A 27,074-nucleotide genomic window follows, 5' to 3' on the forward strand; every position below is an offset into this window, starting at 1 on the left:
ATCCAAGGAAAAGCACATGAACAACTTTATGTCCATACTTTATGGTCGTCTGGAACATTCGCACCCCAGACACGGTAATGAGGGTCAAAGGTTGCAACCGCCCTGCGTCGACGTCCAGAAGAGTTGTGTGCTGTCGTCAGCTGACGATGTTGTGTCCTGTAGGTGTGGTCTGTCACCCCTACCGGTGCACACACTCCTGTCCAGTTGGCGGGCAGCATCAGATAAACCTTGTGACCACAAAGCCACCAGCCATTCTGTATGAAGTATGTTCCGTTGGATGGTGCAGCCATGTTGGTCGGAGAGCCCTCACCACCTGAAATGGCTCTCTTATCCTGACACTCAGTGGCGATGTCCAAAGCTCCCATCCAGTTTCCTCCTGGAGGGCAGCCGTCGTTAATGCATTTGTGGGTCTCGTTACCTTGGATGTAACGTGTAATTCACTACAGCTGTTCTCTCTGTGTAGGCCACTTGCTGAAATGTCCGTCCTTTAACAGTCATATTGAGATTTGTCCAGAAAAGCCGATCACAGGCACCGTCTGCAAGTCCAGGGCGGGAAGGGTCAGCATCACTGACTGTGACAGCACGGTGTTGATATTCAACTCCTCCCATGGATGCCATACATTTCGCTTCAGTGACATTCATTGCCCTGGCCTCCAAGTGAACTTGTGTGGAGGAAGGGGGGAGTTTCGAATACACATAACACCCCTCTTGTGTGTGAGCTCTCACAGTGAACTATACATACCAGTAACAAGTGTTGGTTTCGTATGGGTTTCTGGGGTCCCATGACCAGTCCTCAAAGTTCTCATCGTGTGACCATCGTTTTCCACGGTCAACATTGTCACTTGGTCTGTTCAAATGAGTCCATAGACCATAGCACGCTCCAACCACAACGCAGCAGAGGATCCACCTGGCATGTGGAGCCCCGTTGCTACTAGGATGACAGGGACACCGAGACATACCCTCGCCTAGCGGAGTGGGGATCGTTGTTCGCTTCACCAACATTGAGACGCCCCACCCTAAACAATGAGGCCCCTTTGTAGTCAGACTTCCCCACCACCCCGAAATGAGGGGTCCAGCACTCCCTGTAGCTTGCAGTGGCTGAGGTGAATCAAGCTGGGTCATTCAGCAATCTTCACTGCGGTGGGGGTCGTCAGCAAGACTTGGAATAGTCCCTCCCACCGTGGGCTGGCCCAGTTCTTTCTTTTGATAACCTTGATGTAGACCCAGTCTCCTGGCTTGATGGTGTTGTCGACCTGTGAGGATGAAAGATCAGGCGGCAGTAAATTTGCATTTGACACATCTGTCAGTCTGAGAGTCCTGATCGTGTAATTTGCCAAGGACTGTTCTTCATCTGCCTTTTGTAAATCTGCAGGGAACACAGGTCGTCTATATGCTCTCCCGTGGATGATTTCAAAAGGTGTTAGCCTTTCTGATGTAGGAGTGATTCTCATATAGAGCTTCACTAAGTCTAGACACTCTGGCCAAGGTCTGCCTGATGTTTCCATGCATTTTTTCAACCTGCTTTTGATAGTAGAGTTCGCTCGTTCAACCAGGCCAGCATTCGAAGGATGCCAACCGCAGTGGTTTTTTAACATTATCCCAAGGTGTACAGCCATGTTCTGTACAACTTGGTTCACAAAGTGTGGACCATTGTCACTGTAAATGGTTTGGGGGATGCCATGAGTCGGTATGATGGCTTTGCAGATGGCTTTTGCCACTGTTAAGGCATCTGCCTACCCGGCAAACAGGTCGGTGGATGATGCGGTCAACATGGGACTGCACTACATCCTGCAACACCTGGACACCCCAGGAACGTACGCCAGGATCCTGTTTGTGGACTTCAGCTCGGCGTTCAACACCATCACTCCTGACATCCTCCAACAGAAGCTCATCCAGCTCGCGGTTCCTGCCTCCACCTGTCAGTGGATCACCAGCTTCCTGACCAACAGGAGACAGCGTGTGAGGCTGGGGAGCATCACATCTGACACCCGGACCACCAATACTGGAGCCCCTCAGGGGTGCGTCCTCCTCCCACTGTTCTTCTCTCTCTACACCAACGATTTCTCCGCAGGTGACTCTCCTGTGAAGCTCCTGAAGTATGCAGACGACACCACTCTCATCGGACTGATCCAGAACGGTGATGAAACTGCGTACAGACAGGAGGTGGAGCGGCTGGTCCACTGGTGCAGCCAAAACCACCTGGAGCTGAACCCGCTCAAGACCGTGGAGATGACAGTGGACTTAAGACGAGGCCCTTCACCACTTTCACCCCTCCCTATCCGCAGTAATACTATTCTCTCCACAGACACCTTCAAGTTCCTGGGAACCACAATCTCTCGGGACCTGAAATGGACCGGCCACATAGACTCTGTCCGGAAGAAGGCCCAGCAGAGGCTGTGAGACAGCTCAAGAAGTTCAACCTGCCGCGGAGCTGCTGAAGACCTTCTACACTGCCATCATCCAGTCTGTCCTCTGCACCTCCATCACTGTCTGGTTTGGATCGGCCTCCAAACAAGACAAGCACAGACTGCAACGGACAATAAGGACTGCAGAAAAGATATTTGGAATCAACCTCCCATCTATCCAAGACTTGTACCTGTCCAGGACCAGAAACGTGCAAGTAACATCTTTACAGATCCTTCTCACCCAGGATGTTTGTTTGGTCTGTTTGAAATACTCCCCTCCGGACGGCGTTATAGAGCTCTGTACACTAAAACCAGCAGACACAGAGACAGCCTCTTCCCCCAGGTTGTTGCTCCGATGAACTCACACCACTCTTAGAGTCTCAGAGTCATGACTGTGCAATAACATCCTGCTCTCCACACCTTTTTTGAATTGTCCACACTGTTTGTACTATGTGTCCTCTCTGCACCCATTGCAGCCTGGTCATCCTAGAAGAGGGACCCTCCCATCTGTGGTCTCTTCTCAAGGTTTCTCATTTCCCCTAGCTGGAGTTTTGAGTTTTTCCTTGCCCTCTTGGGAGTTTAAGATCAGGGGATGTTTGAGAATATCTGCTATTTTTCACATGTCCTGAGTGTTTTTGTTAGTCACCTAAATGTTGAACAGAGGCTGTGATTTACCGAAGTCAAATTCCTTGTTTGGCACGCTCAAACACGGCGACTAAAAACTCTTGAATCTTGAATCTTGGAATCTTGAATCTGCACGTTTAGATGGAACTATTTCCACCCATTTGGAAAATGCATCAATCATCACTAGTTTTACATTTGTGAGGTCCACTTTGTGTGAGTTCAATAAAATCCATATGCATGATTTGAAATGGGTAAGACGGTTTTGGAAATGAGCCTCTCTTAGGTCTCATGTTTCCTTGTGGATTACGTTTCACACAAACAGGACATGCTTTACAAACATTTTTTAAGTAAGCATCTAAACCAAAGGTAGTGAATTGTTGATGTATGATGGACCTCATCCCACCTGTCGACACATGGCAAGGCCGCTGCCTTAAAAAGTGATTTTGGTAAAACAGGTTTGTCATTGATGCGGTGGATATTATCTGTCTCCACTATTGCACCTTTTGTCATCCACATTCGTTTTTCCACCATTGGAGCATTGCCCTGCATATCTGTCGGTATAGTTTTATCGATGAGTTGCGTGTCCCCTGAATCTATTAAAAAAAATTCATGGCCATGTCTCCCTGCTGCTGCTTCTTTAGCAATTTTGTCTGCTAATCGTTTAAAAGTTTCCATTTGAGACTTTATCTGTGCCTGTGGTGTGAGCAGCACATTTACACACAGCTAGTTTAGCAGGTAAAAGGATGGCCTGCAACAAGTCTTTTAACGAGGAGGCATGGGTAACCGGCTTACCGGTTGATGTTGTCATCCCTCTGCGCTCACATTGTTTTGCAAAATAGAACAGAGTAAAAAATGCATACTGTTTGTATATACAGTAACTTCTTTATCTTCCGCTAATTGACATGCTCTTGTTAGTGCAATAAGCTCAGCAGCCTGCGCTGACCTGTTGTATGGAAGCTGTTCTGCTTCAACACTCTGATTTAGCAATTTCACAATTGCATAACCACTTTGATTTTTCCCTTTAGGATCCTTTGAACATGATCCATCCACAAACCTCTTTTCCCCTTTGTCAAGTGGTGTATCACTTAAATCTTGTCTGGGCAGCTGTAGATGTTCTGTAGCATCCAAACAATTATGTGGGGTTCCGTTCCCTGGCAACGGGATCAACGTCGCTGGGTTAAGGACTGTGCACCTCTTTATCACAATGTGTGGTTGTGACAGAAGTGTAGCAGTGTAGGATAGGTGTCTGGCAGGTGACAAAAAGTTCATTTTGCTTTGCAGTAGCAACACATCTACAGCATGTGGAACTAGCAGCTTCATTTTGTGGGAGAGGACCACATCTGCGGATAGTGTCACTGCAAGTGCTGCCGTGCATACTGCTTGGACACAGTCTGGCAAGGATGGAGCCATCCATCCATCCATCCATCCATTTTCTGAACCGCTTAGTCCCCACGGGGGTCGCGGGCGTGCTGGACCCTATCCCAGCCGTCATCGGGCAGTAGGCGGGGGACACCCTGAACTGGTTGCCAGCCAATCGCAGGGCACACAGAGACAGACAACCAATCGCACTCACACTCACACCTAGGGACAATTTGGAGTCTTCAATCGGCCTACCAAGCATGTTTTTTGGAAAGTGGGAGGAAACCGGAGTGCCCGGAGAAAACCCACACGGGCCCGGGGAGAACATGCAAACTCCACACAGGGAGGGCCGGAGGTGGAATCGAACTCCACCTTGCAGTCTGGCAAGGATGGAGCCACTGGATCCAATTTTTTTTAATAAAATGCAATTGGTCTTAGTTTGCTGCCATGACTCTGCAGCAACACTGAGGTCATAAAACCATTCCTGCAGTCTGCTGTTTGCATAAAGGTTTTATTGTAGTCTGGCAAGATAAGGGTTGTAGTTTCCATCAGAGCTTGTTTTAGCATGACAAAAGGATCATCTGCTACTGGTGTCCACATTATTTTTTCCGTCATTGCCGTGGGGACTCCATGCACAATATTCAGCAGCGGTTGCGTCTTTTCCGCATAATGTGGGATCCATGCTCTGCAGTAATTGCAGAGGCCCAAAAATGACATCATTTGTTTTTTTGTTTCAGGTTTCCGTGCATCTGCAATGATTTGCCTTCTGGCGTTCTGTATCTGTCTTCCAGAAGCTGTCAACGTGTGACCTCAATAGTTCACTTCCTGTCTGACCCATTGTAGCTTGTTGTGCTCACTTTATTCCCTGTTTTGCAGAGATAGTGTAACAATGCAAAGGAGTCTTTCTTGCAAGTAGCTTCAGTTTCAGAGGCTACCAGGAGATCATCTACATAAACTAGAAGTTGGCTTTTGTTTGACATTTGAAAATCAGCCAAACAGGCCATGATAGCTTGAATGAAAATAGTTGGACTCTCATCAAATCCCTGTGGCAATCTGGTGTACATATAACTTTGTCCTTTAAAGGTAAACGCAAACCAAAACTGTGAGTCTGGGTGGATTGGCTCTGAGAAAAATGCATTGCTAAGATCAATTACTGTGAAAAACTTCTGGTTAGGTTTCAAAGTGTTTAGAAGTGTGTGTGGGTCAGGCACATTAGGTGCTCTTGTCTGCACTGCATCATTTACTGCTCGTAAATCTTGTATCATTCGCCAATCAATTTTATTGGTCTTTTGGACTGGAAAAATAGGAGTGTTGCAAGGAGAATCCGAACACTTCCTAATGATTCCTCCTGTCAAAAGATCATTTATAACAGGGGCAATCCCATTTATTGGCTCATGTTTTAAAGGATACTGCTTAACTCTTGGACACCACTCTGATCTTGGTTTGATCTGTACTGGGGGAATGGACTTTAAAAGTCCTACATCAAATGGGCCTTTTGTCCACAGTTTTTCAGGAAGCCCAGCCAATTCCCCCTCCTCCTTTTCATTCAAACAAATGTTAACTACCGTATTTGCCGGTGTATTGGTCGACCTTTTTCGATCCAAAATCGACCGAAAAAAATCGACCTCGACTTATACACCGAGTCATAAAATTTAACTTCGTATTCATCGCTTCAAATGTGATGGTAACCAAGGCCGTTTCTCATGCATCTCATTGTGCGTTGCACTTAGAAAATTTGAACCGGGCGGCATGCGCGAGTGCGCGGCCCGCTGGAAGTCGAATGAGGCGCCGCGACCACCTCCGCGGTGCTTATAAACAGCCGATCCGCTCGGCGGGGGCTATTTTCGGCCACTTGGCTCGTGCGCACGGCCTCCCGGATGTGCCGGGCGGGTGCGCGAGCTCGCCGGCCGCTGGAAGTCGAATGAGGCGCCGCGACCACCTCCGCGGTGCTTATAAACAGCCGATCCGCTCGGCGGGGGCTATTTTCGGCCACTTGGCTCGTGCGCACGGCCTCCCGGATGTGCCGGGCGGGTGCGCGAGCTCGCCGGCCGCTGGAAGTCGAATGAGGCGCCGCGACCACCTCCGCGGTGCTTATAAACAGCCGATCCGCTCGGCGGGGGCTATTTTCGGCCACTTGGCTCGTGCGCACGGCCTCCCGGATGTGCCGGGCGGGTGCGCGAGCTCGCCGGCCGCTGGAAGTCGAATGAGGCGCCGCGACCACCTCCGCGGTGCTTATAAACAGCCGATCCGCTCGGCGGGGGCTATTTTCGGCCACTTGGCTCGTGCGCACGGCCTCCCGGATGTGCCGGGCGGGTGCGCGAGCTCGCCGGCCGCTGGAAGTCCAATGAGGCGCCGCGATCTCCTCCGCGGTGCTTATAAAGTGCCGATCCGCTCGGCTTGGAGCTATTTCCGGCCTCCCGTTGGTGCCGGGCGGCGTGCGCGAGCTCGCCGGCCGCGATCTCCTCCGCGGTGCTTATAAACAGCCGCATGCGCACGGCCTCCCGGAATTTGAACACATTTCGTCAATAAATTTCGCATATTGAATTTTGAAGTTTAATATAATGCAACAATTGAGCTCGACTTATACAAAGGATATATCATAAAATCGTAAATTTCCGTCGAATTTTAGGGGGTCGACTTATACACCGAGTCGACCTGTACACCGGCAAATACGGTAGTCAGGGAAGCGCACAAGCGCATGCACTACCAACAGCTACTTCACACACGTCACAACTGGTACTGTAGCTCCACCCATCACCTTTGTCCTCATAATCAGTCACAGATCCAGCAAGTTTAATTCGGGAACCCACATCTGCCCACGTTATACTGTGAGGTTTAAACAATGAGATGTGGGGTACAGCCGACAACTTGTATCTGTCTTTCTGAGGAGCGGGCAGGAGCACAGCAGCAGCAGCTGCAAATGACCTGCGATCAGTGTACAGAGCAGTGATTATTAAAGTTACTTCTGTGTCGCTGAGAAAACTTCCAATATAGTCATCTTGTGGATCAGTGAGAATATTCATGGTGACATGTAATTCATTACAAGTCATTTCTGATTCAGGTTGGGACAATTGTTTTCGAGCTTCACTCAGCAATCTGCTTGGTAGCTTAGGATTTCGTTCAGGAGGGATGGCATAGGAGCAGCAAATCTGTTCACCTGCTTGTGGAGCATATGAGTCCACATCTCTCACTCTACATGCTCGCATGCCATCCTTTACTGGAATTATTGCAATTCCCAACCGAGTCATCAGCTCTCGTACCAGCAGGTTTATGGGACATTTTGGGGATAGGACAATCGAAACTGAAGCCATGCTTCCAGTTTCCTTCTCTCTCACTTCAACTGGATTGGAGATACTCTCCTTGTGTACCTGCCCATCAGCAGATTTGACCCAAATAGTATTTTGGGAGGCCTTTAGATTTGGGACTTTAGTTTTTATTACGGTTTTACAAGCCCCGGTATCACACAAAAACTCGACATCACTTCCTCCAATCTTAAGAGTAACATATGGTTTTTCTTTTAATGCACTCAGAATGTCCCATGCTGTATGGACATCTACTATTTCTTCCTCTGTAGGAGCACGAGAGGTCAAAGGGGGGGGATCTCGTCATGCTGAAAATTTGGCTTTTCCTCTGCCTCTTCCTCCACCCCTTGATTGGTTTTGTTTTGCAGAACGACACACTCTTGCATAGTGTCCTCGTTTCCCACAGTTCCAACAGTTGTCAGAATCTCGTGGGGGTTTTGAATTATATGGCGGCCTGCGACCTTGTTGGCCTCTACCTCCTCCTCTGCCTTGCTGGGACCCTTGGAAGAAGACTGTTGTATCTTCATCTAGTTCATCATCATTATCTAGATGAAATATATCAGAACTTTTGCCTTTTTTGATCACTTTTTCAGCATGTCTGGCCCATTGCATAGTTGTTGTCACACTTGCAATATCCACTTCTACCAAATGTTTCCTCACCCAGTTGCAGGTTTGTTAAGCTTGGATACAAGTTTTGTGTACGGGCGGAAGGCCCCTCTTGCTCCTCTGCTTGAGCTGCGCTTTCAGCTTCGGCTGGAGCCGTGGCCGTGACAGTGCGCCTGCGCACTGTGGCCTCATTGTCTTCCGGCCTGACAAACATAGTCAAGTTCAAGTTTACTTTATTGTCAAAAATTCTATGTAACAGGGTTAGCACAGAAGTTTGAAATTGCGTTTGACCAGTCTCCAATGTGCAGTTTAACTAAGAACATTTAAATAAGACATTGACATAAATCTCTTTCTTTCACACACACACATACACACAACACACACACACACACAGCTAACTTACGCATACTGAATTTACAATTCTTTCTCTGACATATTCATTCACAACATAAACACAGACAATGCACACTTACACATTGCAGTCATTCAAACACTAACATGCTGATAAGACATGTGCAATACTATACAATAAAATACTATCTCTCACATTCACACACATACACACACACACACACACACACACACACAGTGTAATAAGAGTATTGACATAATACAGACATAACACACAACCCCCCCCCCCCACACACACACACACACACATACATACACAGCAGCAGAAGTACAATCAGTGGTCATAGAAGTAAAGTGAAAAAGTGTAGATCTGTATATAAGGTGCAAGAGTAAAGTGCCAAGTGGCATGGTGACTTTGGAATGTTCAAGTGGTTTTCCTCAGTGTGTTCATGAGTCTGATGGCTTGAGGAAAGAAGCTGTTACTCAGTCTGCTTGTGCGGGACCGCAGGTTGCGGTACCGCTTCCCTGATGGTAGAAGGGAGAACAGTCTGTGTGCAGGATGAGTAGTGTCTTTGATGATGTTCATTGCCCTCTTGGAACAGTGTGAAGTGTACAGTTCCTGAATGGCTGGAAGGGGTGACCTTATGATCTTTTCTGCTGTCCTCACCACCCTCTGCAGCGTCTTTTTGTCTGCAGCTAGGCAGCTGCCATGCCAAACAGAGACGCTGCTGGTCAGGATGCTCTCAATAGCACCTCTGTAGAAGGTGGTGAGTGCAGAGGTGGGGAGGTCGGCTCTTCTCATCCTTCTCAGGAAGTGGAGTCGTGTCTGCGCCTTCTTGACCAGCGCAGTGATGTTGGTAGTCCATGAGAGGTCATCAGTGATGTGCACTCCCAGGAATGTGCAGTCTCAGCCTCATCACCCTTCATCTTTCTATCTTTTGTCTTTTGGATTTGTTCTCTTCTCTCTCGTGAAGCTTTCAACCACATTTCAGCACAATCCAATTCTCTCTCTTTTCTTTTTCAGTCCATTTGTCTTTCTATCCACACTCTCTTCCAAAACATCAACTACTATCTTCCACACTTCAACTCTCAACTTCCCTTCGACTCCATACTTTTTCTTCCACTTCGGCATATATTGCATACAATTAAGAAATCTACTCGCCATGTACTTCTCATCTCCGTCAAGAGGTAGAGATTTACCGTTTTTATTTCCCATCTTAATTCTAGTAGTTTTAGGTTTTACAATTTCTTTTTCTGAAAAATATTATTATTATTATTATTACTTTTTTATTTCTTTGAGGATCCTCAATGCAGGTTTAAATTGACCTTTCAACAAATTACTAGCCTGTATTATTGCCGTGGATCAATGCTAGAACTGCTATTTAGTCAATTTGTCCTACCAGTCACACTCTCAACCACACAAACTCAAGCGCTTTTTATTTTTCTCATAGCTCGGACAAACCAAAGCCGTATCTCATAGCTCGGACAAGCCAAAGCCGTATCTCTCGTGCACCTGTGGCTTTTTACGCGTTTCACAACAACACAATCACACAACTTCAGGCCTTTAACTTACTTGTCCCCTGGTTCGTTGCACTGCCGGGTCCCGTCAATCCACCTCTGTCAGACGAAGGCAGACCTAAGATGCTGGCCCAGCGAAGAATTTCCTTCCCAGGTCTTTCTTTACCAGGTCCTGCTAATGGACGCTGGCCCGTCGACGGTGTACAGCGTGTTGTCCTCCGTCAGCCAGATGGCGGGTATGAGAGGTCCCGGGTTTCGGCACCAAAATGTTAGAGTTGTGCTCACTCTAACTTATTTTGCAAGAACCACACGGGAGACAAGCAAGTCCTTTTAGACACCTGCAGGTGGAGAGTTCACCCGTTGAAGGAATGAAGTCTAAACTCTCCCTCCTGCAAGGGCATATTTATTAAGAGAAACAGAGTGGGGGTAAGAGTAGGCTGAATAGGAAGCCCTTGTCTTCTAGTCAAAACATATCAGGGGGTGTTTTACGACCTTGTGTAGGATGGGACAAGCTATCTTATTTATTACCTTATTGCATTCCAACATAATCATACGAGAAGGATAATCTGAAAAACCCTAACAAGTCATTTCTGATTCAGGTCGTGACAATTGTTTTCGAGCTTCACTGAGTAAACTGTCTGGTAGCTTGGGATTCTGTTCAGCAGAGATGTCATAAGAACAGCAAACCTGTTCACCTGCTTGTGCAGTATATGAGTCTACGTCTCTCACTCTACATGCTCGCATGCCATCCTTTACTGTAATTATTACAATTCCCAACCGAGTCATCAGATCTCGTCCCAGGAGGTTTATGGGACATTTTGGGGATAGGACAATCGAGACTGAAGCTATGACTCCCGTTTCATCATCTCTCACTTCAACTGGATTGGAGATACTCTCCTTGTGTACCTGCCCATCAGCAGATTTCACCCAAATAGTATTTTGGGAGGCCTTTAGATTTGGCACCTTAGTTTTTATTACGGTTTTGCAAGCCCCGGTATCACACAAAAACTCTACATCACTTCCTCCAACGTTTAAGGTAACATGTGTTTTTTCTTTTAATGCACTCAGAATGTCCCATGCTGTATGGACATCTACTATTTCTTCCTCTGTAGGAGCACAAGAGGTCAAAGTAGAGGAATCTAGTCATGCTGAGAATTTGCCTTTTCCCCTGCCTTTGAATTATATGGCGGCCCGCGACCTTATTGGCCTCTACCTCTTCCTCTGCCCCGCTGGGACCCTTGGAAGAAGACTGTTGCATCTTCATCTAGTTCATCATCATCATCATTGTCGAGATGAAATACGTACATCAGAACTTTTGCCTCTTTTGATCACTTCTTCAGCATGTCTGGCCCACTGCATGGTCGTTGTAACACTAGCAGTGTCCACTTCCACCAAATGTTTCCTCACCCAGTTGCCTATTTCAGGGCGGAAATTAGTGAGGAGTGCATTTTTAAGCTGTTGCTGATAAGCCCTCTCAGCTGTATCATTGAATGGGATGCCACTATGCATCCTGAATTATTTTTCAAATTTCAAATGAAAATCATCAGTATCTTCCCCAGGGTTCTGTTTTATTCCTGCTAAATGACCATAATACGCTCGTCTTTGAAAGCTAAGTGGGAGCTAAGTGTTGGAGCATACACACTCACTAGGTGGACAGGTCCCATGGATGTATTGAGGCAGAGAGCCAGGATTCTCTCAGAGCCGCCTGTGGGTGGTACCACTGCTCCCAAGAGTGTGTTCCTGACAGCGAACCCTACTCCGTATTCCCTGGTTTTCTCAGGGGGCTTCCACCGCCAAAAGAAGGTATAGTCCTTTTCCTTGAGTGAGCCAGATCCATGCAGTCGTGTTTCCTGGAGGGTCCAGATGTCAATTCTGAGCTTCAGGAGTATGTTGTTTATAACTGCAATTTTAAGGACATCAGTAATTTCTTGTAGGTTGTCGCTGAGCCCGGGTGTCATAGTCCTGACATTCCAGCACCCCAGCCGTAGTGCTGGAATCTTTGGTAATTTCCTTGTGTTGCTTGGTGCATGAATTTACAGCCCACTTGTTAGGATAGATCCCTGAGCTCCATGCACCCGATGAAGCAGGCAGGATGTGGCGGGAAAGCACCTTATTGGCTCGGGGCTGCCCAGCTTGAGGCAGGCGGTAGCTGTCCAATGAGACCGAACATCTCTCCCACCGTCGGAGGTAGCCCCTGGCACCCATACTCTACAGCAATAAGAAAGGGCTTATAACTGGTAACTGCTAACCTCCCCTGTTGTGCCTCCACTGGTTAGTGGAGCTGGAATTTCTTCTCCAGTACACAAGAAGCCTTGAGTTTCCCAGGCAGCAGGGCTCCCCTCTCTGCCTTCCTGTTGTCATCCAAAGGAACGGTGAACCGATACGATTGGCATCAGGTTGGCTGCAGGAGTTGCCAGAACAATGCTTTTTTAAAGCCTAACGGAGTCCAAGGTCACTTTTCTGTCGGGGTTTGCTCCCTTAGCCTTTTCATTCCAGACAAAACCCACAAGGCAGCTGGGGTGCTATTTCACCCATAGCTGGGACAGTGGTTAGCGGGCGCCAGGACATATCCACGCGCCGGTGGGCCTGTACTAAGGGCCCACTGTTGCTCCCCGGTCGATCCCCTGCAATTTGGCCTGGAGCCGTGAGGCACCCAGTTACCGTGTGTGGCCACGAGGAGGCATGCAGAAGTCTTGACGGTGGAGAGGCTATGTATCAGCTGAGGAGGCTTACGCACTCGGCGCCTCTTTTCGCCCCCGGAAACGGGGCTAGCCGGCGGCAGTAGCTGAAAGCAGAAGGTAGCAAGCAGGAAGAAGCTTGCAACATGCACTAACTACTCCAACACCATTGCACTTAGCATCACAACGCCCTGTGTGCAAGCACACACACACACTTGGTCAAATATTACCCCGAGATTAGTTACATTATCGCTGTGATAGTACGGTTATCCATAGTTATAGTGGTTTCCTTAAATAAGTGGTGACAACGAGCTGGACCAATTATCAACATATCAGTTTTATTTGGGTTAAGATGAATGAAATTGAGAGACATCCATTGCTTGATCTCCGCAAGGCACGCCTCAAGATTACAACAGTCCCGCGGATCTGTCATTGATAACGGCATATATAATTGTCATCCGCGTAACATTGAAAACTAATATAATATTTACGTATTATGTCCCCAAGCGGAATCATATGAATATTAAATAGAATTGGTCCGAGTACCGATCCCTGCGGGACACCACACGTAACATTATAGCCCTCAGAGGTCACATTGCCATGGACAACTCGGTGCGTCCTGTCTGATAGATAGGAATACAACCAGGCTAGTGCTGACCCTGAAATACCAACACAGCTTTTAAGGCGCTCTAATAAAACATCAAAGTCTACAGTGTTGAAGGCAGCACTAAGATCAAGTAATTACAATACCGTGAAGTGTTTGAATCCATAGCTATGAGGAGATCATTAGTCACTTTAGCAAGTGGTGTCTCGGTGGAATGATTAGCTCTAAAACCAGACTGAAAAGATTCATATCAATTATTGGCGACCATGTAATCAATAAGCTGCTGCGCTACTACTTTTTCAAGAAGTTTTTCTATGAATGGGAGATTTCAAACTGGCCTATAATTACTGAGACAGTCCGGGTCGAGATTTGGCCGCTTAAGAAGCGGTTTAATGATAGCGGTTTTAAAGGCTGTTGGCACTATACCGGAGGAGACAGACAGATTAATTATATTTAAGATGGACGGTCCTAAAATTTGAAATAATTCTTTAAATAGTTTGGCTGGAAGCGGGTCGAGTAAACATGTTTGTTTGGCCACACTAACCAATTGTGTAAGCCTTTCAAGGGACACGCTTTTAAAATTTGAGAGGGTTATTGCATGATCGTCCGCGCAGGTAATCGGCGGTCTCGAGCGATTGGAACGGTCATCTTGATCACATCCCTAATGGATTCAATCTTTCGAGCGAAAAATTTCATGATCTCGTCAGCTGAGTGGAAGGAGCTATCGGAGGTTGGCTGGCGTAGCGTTAGCTTTGCCACAGCATCAAATAAGTATTTAGGATTGGTTTTATTGAGATTAATAAATTGCGAGAAATAATTAGTTTTTGCTAAGATAAGCGCATCTTTATATTTCAGGAGGCTGTCACGCCATGCCTGATGGAAAACCTCAAGTTTGGTTAAACGCCATTTGCGCTCATGCTTTCTACATAATTGCTTAAGTGTACGTGTTTCATCTGTGAACCACGGAGTAGGCATTCTACAGCGAGTTTTCAGACGTAGTGGCGCAACAGAGTCGATGGCATTTAACAATGTCGCATTGAATTCATTTGTAAGATCATCAATACAGCTGATATATGCGGGAAATATGGCAGTTGCCGGCGGCAGTAACTCAGATAGCGCAGTCCAAGTTAGAGTTAATATTACGGCTGCTGTAATTCTGATTGCGCTCTTGTCTTTGACAAAGAACTAAAATTTCAAATTTTATTAAGTAATGATCAGACATAACCCTAGTGTATGGCAGTACTGTTATATTTGAGGATGCCAGTCCTCGGGATAATACCAGATCTAAGGTATTCCCATTCTTATGCGTTGCTGCCTGTATGGCTTGCGTAAAACCAAACGTATCAGTTAAAGTCTGAAACGCCGAAGTAAGTGGCTCTGACGGTAAATTCATGTGGATATTGAAATCACCCATAATTTTTATATTATCCGCATTTGTCACTAGATCAGCCACAAATTCTGAAAATTCATTCAGGAAGCCAGAGTAAGCCCCAGGTGGACGGTAAATAACAGCAATATAAAATGACGGTAAAGCGGTGGATCGGACAGTGAGAACTTCAAATGTTTTAAATACGTTAATCGAATGAGGCCTAAATCTAAGATCGGAATTAGAGATGAAGGGGACACCCCCACCTTTTTTTCGAGGACGCGCCACATGCGAGCTCACAAAATTTGGAGGCAAGGCCTCATTAAGCGGCAGCAGTTCATTAGGTTTTAACCAGGTCTCTCAAAGACCAAAAATGTTTAGACTATGTTCTGTGATGAGGTCATTAACGAGTACTGCTTTCGAATGAAGTGATCTAATATTCATAAAACCGAGTTTGAGTCTAATCGGTAGATCAGGGTTCGTATCTATTGGAGGATTTTTAAACAGAATACGAGTAAGATTGTGTTGTCTAGGCCCAACATTACCTCTAAAATGTATATTAGCGCGGCGGGTAGATACAACCATAGGAATTTGATAGTTAATATTCGACAAACATGAAATATTATCTGGAACAGGCACCATTCCATCAACGAGACTGTTCAGGGTGTAGTGATTACCGTAATTTCCGGATTATAAACCGTGACATTTTTCCAAAATTTTGGACCCTGCGGCTTATAGTCAGGTGCAGCTTTTATAAGATTTTTTTCGTGATTTTTGTGATGACTTGATCACTTTTACTCTTAACACTATTATATACAGTAAAAGCTACAAAACAAACTGACAAATAACTCATTTTCAAATCAGTCGAGTAAAAACTGGTCAAATATATAAAAAAAAAAAAAGATATTACCGTATTTGCCGGTGTATAAGTCGACTCGGTGTATAAGTCGACCCCCTAAAATTCGACGGAAATTTACGATTTTATGATATATCCTTTGTATAAGTCGAGCTCAATTGTTGCATTATATTAAACTTCAAAATTCAATCAGAAATATGCGAAATTTATTGACGAAATGTGTTCAAATTCCGGGAGGCCGTGTGCATGCGCAGTGGCCGGAAATAGCTCCAGCCGAGCGGATCGGCTGTTTATGAGCACCGCGGAGGAGATCGCGGAGCCTCATTCGACTTCCAGCGGCCGGCGAGTTCGCGCACACCGCCCGGCACCACCGGGAGGCCGGAAATAGCTTCAAGCCGAGCGGATCGGCACTTTATAAGCACCGCGGAGGAGATCGCGGAGCCTCATTCAACTTCCAGCGGCCAGCGCACTCGCGCACGCCGCCTGGCACCACCGGGAGGCCGTGCGCACGCGCCAAGTGGCCGGAAATAGCTCCCGCCGAGCGGATCGGCTCTTTATAAGCACCGGGAGTAGATCGCGGAGCCTCATTCGACTTCCAGCGGCCAGTGCACTCGCGCACGCCGCCTAGCACATCCGGGAGGCTGTGCGCACGCGCCAAGTGGCCGAAAATAGCTCCCGCCGAGCGGATCGGCACTTTATAAGCACCGCGGATGAAATCGCGGAGCCTCATTTGACTTCCAGCGGGCCGCGCACTCGCGCACGCCGCCCGGTTCAAATTTTCTAAGCAAGAGTATGCAGACAGTATCTGGAGGATGAAGGAATTGACACAATTGAATGGCCCTCACGATCACCTGATCTAAACCCGATAGAACACCTCTGGGACATAATGTTTCGGTCCATCAGACGCTGCCAGGTTGCTCCTCCGACTACAGGAGCTCACTCCCAGATGTCACTCCCAGTGGGATGTCCTCCCAGATCTGTCTAAGGGCATCCCTTAGACAGATCTGGGAAGACATCCCACACGACACCCTCCGTCGTCTCATTAGGAGCATGCCGCGATGTTGTCAAGCATGCATACAAGCACGTGGGGGCCACACAAGATATTGAAAAGAATTTTGAGTTGCAGAAATTGAATTTAGGCAAAATGGACAAGCCTGCCACATCATTTTTTCACTTTGAATTTTCGGGTGTCAATATACTGAGCCCTCTGTAGGCTGAAAACTTTTATTTCCATCAAAAGATGTGGCATCCTTTTGTTCCTTAAACATTAAACTGTCCATCTTACATCTCGAAGTGCATTGATGATGTGACCCACACAAAATGCATTGTCACTCGGGCTAACTGGAAGCCATGGCTGACTGGGGCTGTCCTCAGGCTGCTGAGGGCCAGGGACAAAGCCTTCAGAGCTGGGAATGAGGCTGGCTTGAGAACAGCGAGGGCCGACCTGTCCCGGAGCATCAAAGAAGCAAAGAGGGCATTCTCTTGCAAGATTACCGCCCACTTCAAAGACAGCAGGGACGCACGGAGCCTATGGCAAGGCATTCAGACCATGACCACGGACTACAAGCCCGCGCCGCAGAGCTGTGAGGGCAACATCCGTCTGCTCACGGATCTGAACCGCTTCTTTGCTCGCTTCGACGCTGCAGACCCCTCCCCCTCCACACGAGCAGCCCCTGTGCCTCTCTGCCGACAGCGTGAGGAGGACGCTTGCCGCTATCAACACTCGTAAGGCGACGGGCCCAGACAACATCCCTGGTCGAGCGCTGAAGGACTGCGCTGGGGAGCTGATGGGTGTCTTCACAGACATCTTTAACATTTCCCTCCAGCAGGCCATCGTCCCATCATATTTCAAGGCTGCCACCATCGCACCTGTGCCGAAGAAACCTGCTCCATCCTGCTTCCATGACTAACGCCTCGTGGTACTGACACCCATCATCATGAAGTGCTTTGAGCGGCTTGTCATGGAGCACATCAGATCCATTCTCCCCCCCACCATTGACCCCTTCCAGTTTGCGTACCGAACCAAACGGTCCTCTGAGGATGCCATCTGCTCTGCCCTCCACTCAACCCTCACCCACCTGGAGAGAAGGGACTCGTATGTGAGATTGCTGTTTGTGGACTTCAGTTCTGCATTCAACACCATTGTACCGCAGCGACTCATCTGCAAACTCGACAAGCTGGGCCTCAGTACCTACCTCTGCAACTGGCTACTGGACTTCCTCTGTCAGACGCCTCAGGTAGTACGTGTTAGCGACAATATCTCTGCCAGCATCACGCTGAGCACGGGGGCCCCCCCAAGGCTGCATGCTCAGTCAGCTGCTCTTCACCCTGCTGACACATGACGGCACTGCAACTTACAGCAGCAACCGCGTGCTGAAATATGCCGACGACACCACTCTGGTGGGTCTCATCACCGAAGGCAATGAGACTCAATACAGGTCGGAGGTCGACCTTCTGGCCACGTGGTGCAGGGACAACAACCTCCTGCTGAACGTCAACAAGACCAAGGAGATTGTTGTTGACTTCCGAAAGGGTCGCACCCAACACCTGCCACTGACCATCGACGATGCTGTGGTGGAGAGAGTGAGCAGCACCAAATTCTTGGGTGTGCACATCAGTGAGGACCTCTTCTGGACCACCAACACTGCATCACTGGCGAAGAAAGCTCAGCGCCGCCTGTACTTCCTGTGGAAACTCAGGCGAGCAAGTGCTCCTCCGGCCATAATGACCTCATTCTACCGTGGCACCATTGAGAGCGTCCTCTCCAGTTGTATCGCTGTGTGGGGTGGTAGCTGCACTGAATACAACATAGAGGCCCTGCAGGGCATAGTGACCACAGCTGGTAAGATTATTGGTGCTTCACTCCCCTCCCTGAAGGACATTTACACCTCCCACCTCACCCGCAAGACGACCACGATTGTGTGTGATGTGAGTCACCCCGCTCACTCTTTGTTTGATCTTCTGCCCTCTGGGAAGAGGTTCAGGAGCCTGCGCTCCCGCACCACTAGACTCACCAACAGCTTCATACTCCAGGCTGTTAGGATCCTGAACTCTCTCCCCCCTCCTGCGTAACGCCCTGGACTTTTGCGCTATATTCTGACTGTCTGCTGGATGCACACTTGCTCCATTTTTGCTCCTCTTATTTATTATGTTATGTGTTTATTTATTATTTATTCATCGCTCTTATATATTCAGTGTTTGTGCCTTCTTGTTTTTACTTCTTGTGTTGTTTACTTGTATGTATATTGTGGCCTATGTCTTGTCACCGTGGGATAGTGGGAAACGTAATTTCGATCTCTTTGTATGTCTTGGCATGTGAAGAAATTGACAATAAAGCAGACTTTGACTTTGACTTTGATATCAGTATATATATCCCCCCCCAAAAAAATTCACCATTGAAATCTGATGTGTTTTCAAAGTGTTCCTTTAATTTTTTTGAGCAGTGTATAAAGACACTCTATCTGAAATAATCACTAAAATGCTTCTGACTGGGCCACCATTCTAAAATGTGCAAGGACGGACCCTGTGGTAAGTCTATCTGCAAATAATAAAACATTGAAAAATAACTTGCCAGCAGTTCGTAAATTTGCCAATGTCAAGTAGTAATCTAAATCATTTGGTTCACCTATTAACTTTCGTTTTGTGTTTGCAGACAGCGGTCAAGACCTGAGCAGACCAGAGCGCCGACACATTAAAGAGGAAGAGAAGGACAAAGAGATCCCACACCTTAATGAGCAAAAGGACCAGGTGTGTTCTTTCATCAAAAAAGAGGAGGAGCCACAGCAACTTTGCATAAAAGAGGAGGGAGGAGATCCCCACTACATGAAAGGGGAGGAGAAAGAAAAGGATTTCTGCAGGATGCCATCGACTCTTGTTTCTTTGAACAGTATAGATGAGGGTCAACGTGAGACAAGCAGAGAGGCGGAGCCTCCAAGCAGCAGCTCAAGTCAACACATAACAGAAGATGATGGATGCTACTGTGGACGGTCACAAGCAGACGGCCTCTTAGCTCCACTATCAGACAGTGATGCGATGTCGTCACATCCTCCTGACTCTGAAGATGATGAATCAAGCGGTGATATTTCATATCACTCTGAAAACAAACAGTGGAAATGTTCTCAGTGCTGGAAAATGTTTGCTGTCAAGGGGAGTTTGAAAGAACACATGAGAACTCACACTGGAGAGAAACCTTTTTCCTGCTCAGATTGTGGCCAAAGATTCTCTCAGAAGGGAAACTTAAAAATACACACAAGAACCCACACTGGTGAGAAACCTTTTTTTTGCACAGTTTGTGGCCAAAGATTCTCACATAAAGTAAGCTTAGAGAGACACATGAGAACCCACACTGGTGAGAAACCTTTTTCTTGCACAGTTTGTGGCCAAGGATTTTCTCAGAAGGGAAGCTTAAAAAGACACATGGGAACACACACTGGTGAGAAACCTTGTTCCTGCTCAGATTGTGGCCAAGGATTTTCTCAGAAGGGAACCTTAAAAATACACACAACAAAGCACATTGGTGGGAAACCTTTTTCTTGTACAGTTTGTGGCCGAAGATTCTCAGACAAGGGAAACTTGAAAAGACACATGAGAACCCACATTGGTGAGAAACCTTTTTCTTGCACAGTTTGTGGCCAAAGATTCTCAGACAAGGGAAGCTTAAAAAGACACACAAGAACCCACACTGGTGAGAAACCTTTTTCTTGCACAGTTTGCGGTCGAAGATTCTCAGACAAGGGAAACTTAAAAATTCACACGAGAATTCACACTGGTGAGAAACCTTTTTCTTGCACAGTTTGTAGCCAAAGATTCTCTCAGAAGGGAAGCTTAAAAAGTCACACAAGAACCCACACTGGTTAGAAACCTAATTCCTGGTCAGGTTGTGGCCAAACATTTCCTTGAAAGTATCAGATTAAGATTCACAAGTGTGTTGGGGAGATGAGCAGTGATCCATGAAGTTTGCGCTTCTCATCTGAGGAGACTTCATAAGTCTATGCATCATGGATAAAAATATTTTATGTACCTTTTTGTTGGGATGCCGAACATTTTCCTTTACTGAAATGTGAAATTTTCATATTTCAGTTGTAATGAATTTGAAAATATGGTAAAATGTCATCGGGGTTAATTGTTTTTGATGTTCTGTTATAGCACAAGTTTTTCTGTTTTTATTTGTGGTTTTTACCGTATTTTCACGACCAAAGGACGCACCGTACTAAACGGCGCAGTCTCGGTTATGTGCGGCATTACTGTATTTAACACACACGTAGGGCGCACCGCATCATGCCATGATTTATGGTAAACAAAAAAAAAAACGTCACAGGAGCAAGAAAGTGAGTTCGGTTGTATTTTATTCTTCTGTTTAACCATGTACGCTACTGTACTTACATTATTGTTGATCGATATTCATATGCAAATCCGTCCAAATCTGTATCCAAATCAAACAGTTGGGCAAGTTCGCCATCTGACATGCCAATTTCCCTCGTCATTGTCTCGTCATCGTCACGTTGCTCTTCGGCAATGATCCCGGCTTTCCAGGAAGCTTGAAAAGCCTCGTGAGCATGTCTTTGTCTATGCGGATGTACGTATTCCCCTACATGTAACGTCCAGTCCTCTGATTGTGCCTCGTAAGCAAACGTAAGCAAACGTAAACGTGAGCAAACAGGTGCCTGTATATCATGTCTCTGTGTAGCAGAAGCCAATGGCAGCGGAGGTACGTACTCCTCTACGTGTTGCATCCAGTCGTCTGATTGGTTTACCGCCCCGACCAACGTAAAATGTAATATCCTCTGATTGGTTTATCGGGTGCCTGTATATTAAGTCTCTAGTGGCGGAAGCCACACAAATTAATGGTGGCAAAGGTACTCCTTAACGTAACATGTCTACTCCTCTAATTGTTTTTTTTTTGGTCCCGATCTACGTGACGGAAGCCACACAAAACAATGGCGGCGAAGGTACATACTCCTCTACGTGTTATGTGTAGTCCGCTGATTGTTTTATTTTTGTCCCAATCTACGTCTACGCCTGTTTATTACGGAAGCCACACAAAACAACTTAACATATTTTTGAATTTGGTCCACACATAAGGCGCACCTTCATTTTTGGAGAAAATTAAAGGTGTGTATGTGCGTCCTATGGTTGTGAAATTATGCTAATTGTAATTCATGATTTTACTTAGTTTTTAGAGCAAAATGGTTAGTTTTTAATTAATTTTTAGGGTTTCTTGATTTTTTTTTTTCTGTAAATGCTTTTGTCAAGATTATTTTTTATTACTTTTAGTATGATTTTTGTACTATAGTTAAAGGCCACATTGGTTGGATAAAAGATGGATGATAGGACTTACAGAAGTACAGATATATAGTAGGGTTGAAACGAAATTAATTCGAGCCAAAAAATTGGTTTTCAAATTTCAAGATGTCAAATCGTTGGACTTTTAATTTGAACTGTCATACAGCATCCATTTTTTGTCAAATAAGCAAAGGATTAAATAAATTACACTTTGAGAAACCAAGATGGACAACTGGATGAAAATCTGACTAAAATGAATTGTTTTCATTATGTAATAAAACACTTGATGTAAGAGTAATTCTCTTCTTTTGATTTGTCGGCTGTTTGCTTCCAGATCGGGTCTACAAATGAGACTAGAAAATGCAATTCCTGGAGAAATTGTGTGTGAAGGCGAAGAAGCTGGAAATATCTTGGGGATTGCTTTTCGCATTAAACGCAAAAAAATGATGAATATATATAAATATTTGGGGAATGCTACAGAATTATGTTGAAAGTTGGAACGGGTTAAGTCGGTCAAATAACGTAGGAATAAGAAGGGGAAAACCAAAATTTATAATTTTACGTAAATTTTAAAGTTGAACATTTAGAATGTTTGGTAAGTAACAAGTTGTAGAATAGGTAGGCATAAGATGTTAAATGTTTGAACGGGTTGAATTGGTGACTAAATAAAGAAATTAAAAGGTAAAATTGAAATTTATGGCACTTCGGTTTGTTTGGGGGACTTCCGGTTCAAACTAAGGCAAATCCAGTTCAATTGGGTCACTTCCGGTACGTTTGGGGGCACTTTCCGTTCAAATGAGGTAACTTCCGGTTTAGCTGAGGCACTTGCGGTTTGTTTTGAGTCACTTCCGGATAAGTTGAAGTCACTTCCGGTTCATGTGGGGCACTTCCGGTGTGTTTGGAGTCACTTCCGGTTTAGTCTAGGACACTTACGATTTATTTGGGGCACTTTCGGTTTGTTTGATATCACTTCAGGGTTGTCTGGGGCCACTTCCAGTTTAAATGAGGTCGCTACTGGTTTATTTGGCACACTTCTGGTTTAATTTATGTCACTTCCGGTTTGATTTGGGGCACATCTGGTTTGATATGGGGCACTTCTGGTTCACTTCCTGTTAAAATTGGAGCACTTCTGGTTCACTTCCTGTTCATTACTGGGCACTTCCTGTTTGTTTTGGGGCACTTCCGGTTCACTTCGTTCATTCTGGGGCACTTCTGGGTCAATCCAAGATGGCCGCCACACTGTGGAAGTGGGGATGAAGAGGTGAATTGGGTAAGCACAGAAGGGGGTGAATATGGTAAGCATAAGGTGAACATTAGGAACAGGTTGAATCGGTTGAAAAATGTAGAAATTAGAAGGGAAACCGAAATTTGGGAAAATTTGGCGTGAATTTCAAAATTGAAAATGTGGAATTTTTGGTAAGTGGGAAGTTGTGGAATAGGTTGGCAAAAGATGAAAAGTTCAAAGTTGGAATGGATTAAATCGGTTGAAAAATGTGGAAATTAGCAGTGAAAAATGAAATTTTACGCAAATTGAAAACTTGAAAACGTGATTTTTTTTTATTTGGCAATTTTGGGAATGTCGAAAATCTTCCCCAATGTGAATTGAATGGGCTGAATTATATGAATTTCAAACTGGAACGACGTAAATGTGAAATGTTGAACGTGCCATTAAGAATGAATGAGGAATCCATCCATCCATCCATTTTCTGTACCGCTTAGTCCCCACGGGGGTCGCAGGCGTGCTGGAGCCTATCCCAGCCGTCATTGAGCAGTAGGCGGGGGACACCCTGAACCGGTTGCCAGCCAATCGCAGGGCACACAGAGACAAACAACCATACGCACTCGCACTCACACCTAGGGACAATATGGAGTGCTCAATCGGCCTACCAAACATGTTTTTGGGATGTGGGAGGAAACCGGAGTGCCCGGAGAAAACCCACGCGGGCCCGTGGAGAACATGCAAACTCCTCACAGGGAGGGCCGGAGGTGGAATCGAACCCGCACCCTCCTAACTGTGAGGCGGACGTTGTTGGATTTTGTCCACAATTTAGGGAGCGCGTTTTCTGCGCCTCACGGCAAAAGCCATTGCCAATCACCTGTTATCCAATTTACTCACTGCGTGCTCGTTTGATTTCTTCAGATTTAGGAAAATGCTAAGACACTGAAGCAGAAATTAGACTTACACAGGTTGGTTGAGTTCAATCACAATTCTTGTTCAAAAAGCTCTGTTTTCAGGAAAGTACAATACAGCGCTGGGCCCTTCAAGAGCAGAAAGTCTCCATTCAGAAAAGGCAACGTTCAAGGTTCTTTGGTTAGCTTATATCAGTTGCACATGCCAGTATGGGCCGAGTTTGATGGGTGATGAGTCTTTGGGGTGGGGCAAGTTCGCCATGGGAGTGGGTGCTGATTATAGGCGATTCGGTGTGTGTGGGGGCTGTTGTCTTCCATCCCGTCTTTCGGCCTTGGCGATCATCTTTGGCCGAGTCCTTGGCTGGCTCCCTCTGGCACCTGCTGGTTTTATCTCCACGTGACCTTCCTGTGAACATTCTTTTCCAATCTTGGACATACACTGTCGTACCTCATTCTTTCAATTTTGTCATTTTGTACGAAATTATGTTAGCTTTTGGCTGTGACATCATTAATCGATTGCTGTTCTTTTGATACTTCATGTCTTTGCTTATTCTTAGTTTAATCATGCTTCCAACTGTATTTTTTCTTTGTTAGGCAAAATATTTCTCTCTGTGCAGAGCGTTCAGTAGTAATCAAAAACTGGCATCTAGCATTAGTCAAAACATAAGATACAATCAAGTACTGAACGGTCAGGACGACTCTGGCCGTGTCCATGATTTAGAGAAAAATCATCAGGCATGCAAGACACAGTTCCTTAAGGGTCATTAAGCTATTTAGGGAATATATCAAAAGTCATTTGTTATTTCAAAGTGCTCAGAAATATATATCAGATCATAAAGTTATAAAAACCTTTCTCATTACCATTTATCAAAAATGTCTAGTTATGTCTTCTTTATTGATTTGGTGTGTAGGTATAATTATAAACTTAAAGTGTTTCTTTTATTGATTTAATATGTGAATGTACTTTTCTGTTTATGTACTTTATTCAATGAGGTTTGAGCATATCTGTTTTTGTAGCTAGGTCGGACTTTTAGTATTTCAAAGTCAAAGTCAGCTTTATTGTCAATTTCTTCACATGCCAAAGACACACAAAGAAACCGAAATTTTGTTCCCCGCTATCCCACGGTGAAAAGACATGGCACACAGTAGACAATCAAGTAAACAACAGCGTGCTGAATAAATAATGAATAAATAACACAAATAAATAAGAGGAGCAAAAAGGAGCAAGTGAGCGTACAGCAGACATTCCAGAAAATTGCGCAAAAGTGCAGCATGCTACGCAGAAGAGGGTAGCGAGTTCAGGGTCCTAACAGCCTGGAGAATGAAGCTGTTGGCGAGTCTGGTGGTGCGGGAGCGCAGGCTCCTGTACCTCTTCCCAGAGGGCAGAAGGTCAAACAAAGAGTGAGCTGGGTGACTCACATCACTCACAATCATGGTTGCCTTGCGGGTGAGATGGGAGGTGTAAATGTCCCTCAGGGAGGGGAACGAAGCACCAATAATCTTACCAGCCGTATTCACTATGCGCTGCAGGGCCTTCAGGTTCTGGTCAGTGCAGCTACCACCCCAGACAGCGATGTTGAAGTAGTCAAAAAAGTGGGGGCAATAAGTAGAACTAGAAAATGCAATTCCTGGAGAAATTACGTGTCAAGGCGAAAAAGCTGAAAAAATCTCGGGCAATGTTTTTTGTATTAAGTGCGATAAATGAAAAACGCGAAAAACGGTAAGCACAAAAAACTAAGCGAGAAAACGATAAGCGAGAAAACGATAAGCGGGAAAAACGGTAAGCAGGAAAAACGATAAGCGAGAAAACGATAAGCGTGAAAAACCGTGAGCGCGAAAAATGGTAGGTGCAAAAATGACGAGCGCAAAAAACGGTGAGCAGGAAAAATGGTAAGCGAGAAACTGAAAAGCGCGCAAAAAGGTCAGTGCAAAAAACAGTAAGCGAGAAAACGAGTGAAAAACGATAAGTGCGAAAAATGGTAAGCTCTTAAAAACGGTAAACGCGAAAAACGATAAGCGAGAAATCGATAAGCGCGCAAAACGGTCAGTGCGAAAAACAGTAAGCAAGAAAACGATAACCGAAAAAAACAGTAAGCATGAAAAACGGTAAGCGCTAAAAAACGATAAACGCGAAAAACGGTAAGCGAGAAAACGGTAAGTGCGAAAAACGGTAAGCAAGAAAACGGTAAACGCAAAAAAACGGTAAGCAAGAAAACAATAAGCGGGGAAAGCAGTAAGCGCGAAAAATGATAAGCGCAGATAACAGTCGGTTCCGGTTTAGTTGAGGTCACTTCTGGTTTATTTGGCGCACTTCTGGTTTAATTTAAGTCACTTCTGGTTCGATTTTATTTTGTGGGGCTGAAGCTGTTCATCGCCAGGAAGTATTGTGGAAGTAATGAATATGCAGAGTTTAAATAAAGCATAATTATTCAATTATAGCTTCATATCAACACCGAAAAGGGGGTTACTTATTTTTTTTAAAGAAATTTATGTAAATTATGAATGTCATTCAAAACAGGTTTATTTGTACGACAAATCACAACATAAGTTGTCAACATACACTTTTCTTTCCAAACAAGAATGAATAAATCGGACTTAACTTAAATGTGTTCAAATTCATGTTTAAATGTTAGAAACATAAAACATAATAAATCAAACACAAGAAAAGAAAAAACAGTTGCATGGTGCTTTTGTGACAAAAATATAGTATGATTTATTTTTCTGAATCAAAGATGTAATGCTTGAAATATTATAAATAACTTTTAAAATTACAAGAATTAAAAAACATAAAATGTTTTGCTTATTCAATAAATAATAAACATAAGAAATGACAAACATGAATAAATAAATGGGACTTGAATGTGTTCAAATTCACGTTTAAATATTGGAAACACAAAACATAAACCGAACACAAAACAGAAAAAACAGTTGGTGCTTTTTGAGACAAAAAAATACAGTAAAAGTGTTTTTTTTGTGAATCAATGATGTAATGC

General features: G+C 45.3%; 1 pseudogene across 1 annotated transcript in view; it reads left to right on the plus strand.

Moving 5' to 3' along the window:
- Positions 1 to 22,243, plus strand: part of LOC148380473 (uncharacterized) — a 32,108-nt pseudogene extending 9,865 nt beyond the window's left edge. The window contains exon 2 of the transcript XR_015854750.1: positions 19,322 to 22,243. The product of XR_015854750.1 is annotated as an uncharacterized LOC148380473 (transcript). The remainder of the gene's footprint in view (positions 1 to 19,321) is intronic.
- The last annotated feature ends 4,831 nt before the right edge of the window (positions 22,244 to 27,074 follow it).

This window comes from Syngnathus floridae, chromosome 21 (assembly GCF_059516105.1).
Source record: "Syngnathus floridae isolate MCC-2025c chromosome 21, RoL_Sflo_1.0, whole genome shotgun sequence".
In the NCBI taxonomy this organism is placed as follows: Eukaryota; Metazoa; Chordata; class Actinopteri; order Syngnathiformes; family Syngnathidae; genus Syngnathus; species Syngnathus floridae.